Here is a 2446-nt window from a genome sequence, read left to right as displayed (position 1 = left end):
CCACCCTCTACTTATGCCATTATTTTCTCCTGCCTCCATGGATCCTCCCCTTGGGTCTGTAAGCCACAGTAAACTGTTTTTCCCCAAAAGTGACTCTGGGTTGGGTGATTTCTGACAGCAATGTGAACCTGATTGCAACAAATACCCACTCAAAGAGTAGTAAGTGATGGCTAGGCAGAAGTAATCACACACACTGGTAACTGGCTCTGGTCTGGGAAACTCTTCCAGTGACAGTGGATTGTTTGTGGTACTGTGCATTTGGTTAACATACTAACAATGTCAAAAAGAAATAGAGCTGTCACTAACTGGTCATAAGAGACCCTTTACTCTTCAGGCAAATATGAGTGAGGAAATACAGACTTAGGTTTGCCCCAAATATCATGATCCAATATGGTAATCATTTCATGAAGATCTTATCATCACAGAGCAAAATAGTCATGAAGTTAGACACTTTTCAGATACACTGGTAGAAACATTAGGCAGTTGTATTAGAGTAAAGCAGAAAAAAAAAACCCTCATAGGCCACAGGTGCTTTGTGATGATATTCTTAGCTTTTGGTTGGTGTAACCTGGGAGTATTTGTACAAGGTGATTTTTTTGTTTGTTTTATTTATTTATTTGAGAGTGACAGACAGAGAGAGAAAGAGTCAGACAGAAAGAGAGAGAGAATGGGCGTGCCAGGGCTTCCAGCCACTGCAAACAAACTCCAGACACGTGTGCCCCCTTGTGCATCTGGCTAACGTGGGTCCTGGGGAATTGAGGCTTGAACTAGGGTCCTTAGGCTTCACAGGCAAGTGCTTAACCACTAAGCCATCTCTCCAGCCCCAAGATGATTTTGTAATAGTCATGAAGGTTTTGTCATACATGGATATGGACAATAAATGACTTTTTAAGGGGTAAGGGCACACAAGGTAATTTGGCTTCCACCCTGCCACATTCAAACTCCTTACTATCACTGAAATTCTAATCAGTCAGACATCCTGGTGGAATGTTGAGATAGCTGTGGCTTTCTTTAGGAACTTTGACACTGCAGTTCAATGTGCTCAAATACTAGAAAACCAAATTCAAAACTAAAGGCAGAAATAAAAACTTCAAAATTTCTTCTTTGAAAAATAACCCCTTAAAATTTGGGAATAGTGTTAATTTTAAGGTAATATAAACAGAAGTAAATATGGAAAGCTAAATTTCATTTCTGAAGGCAATAGATTCATTACATAATGGCAATGATCTCACTAACTCTAAATAAAATTTATGTTTTTAAATAATGAAGATCACTTAAGAAACTGTTTTAAAATATACTGAATAAATCAAAAAACTTCATTCAGGTAGGGGCAACTAAAAGTTACAAGTCCAATGAAAATTTTCAGCATTTGACACACCAGGTGACTTCAGAGTATTTGGTCTAAACTACTTGGTTTAGTAGAAGTTCAAAATACTACAACATTTATAGAAAAATGTATTTTAAATATAAAGGAAAATATCAAGGGGTGTTCACCCATAATAGTAACAAATACAATAGAACAAATTATCATTAATTAAGTACAGCAATATTATTAGAAAAACTTAAAAATTAGATATATATTATAAAAATGTACATATAAAATAATACTATATGGAAAACTCATTGTCAAGATATTACCAAAGAAAGAAATACATGTGAGTTACAAATCAACTGACATAATTCTATGTTCCATGTAATGCTATCAAATTGAGTAAACAAAATTTAACATGATTCTATCAATTAAAGACCTAGCTTAGATTGGAATATGACTCAACTCAACATACAGAAATAAAAAATATTGCCTAGAGCTAGAGAGTGAGTTCTAAGTGATACCCTAACTCAGGAAAAAAAAAAAATCTCAAAGAACACAAGAAGTAGAATAGGTAGCAGAATAAATATCTTGTTGGTTTTTTTGTTTGTTTTTGCAAAAGCAATAAATTAAAAGCTCTTATTCATCAAGAATTATATCATGGCTTTAACTAGGAGAGTACAATATCTAAACAAATGTTATAACATATGTGGTTGAAGAAAGCTATTTATGTCTTCCATTCCTAGAGAAAGAAGTTATTCTAAAATTGAGAAATAAACAGGTGGTTTGGATGGTAATGGTATACTATCTTGGCCATGGTTGTCATCCATTCTTTCCACTATGGCCTCATATGACCAGATGAACAAACTGTATAAATACTCCCAAAGGCATGAAGCACATGAGATGCACACTCATGAGCTTTTGAGAAATACCTTTACTGCCTCCAATAAAGCCTCATGTTCTAACCCATTAAGGGATATTATTTCACCATTGGAATATGGGAGCAGAAGAATTTGGGAGAAATCAATCTACTGTTCAATACATAAAACTCAACGCAATTGACTTGAAGGTGATCGTATTTGGAGCCTTAACCCTAACAAGCAATGTATGCTTTTCAGGTTGCCAACTGTAAATTAC

The sequence above is a fragment of the Jaculus jaculus genome, chromosome 2 (assembly GCF_020740685.1).
Source record: "Jaculus jaculus isolate mJacJac1 chromosome 2, mJacJac1.mat.Y.cur, whole genome shotgun sequence".
NCBI classification, from domain to species: domain Eukaryota; kingdom Metazoa; phylum Chordata; class Mammalia; order Rodentia; family Dipodidae; genus Jaculus; species Jaculus jaculus.
Note: the sequence above shows the minus strand (reverse complement) of the source record.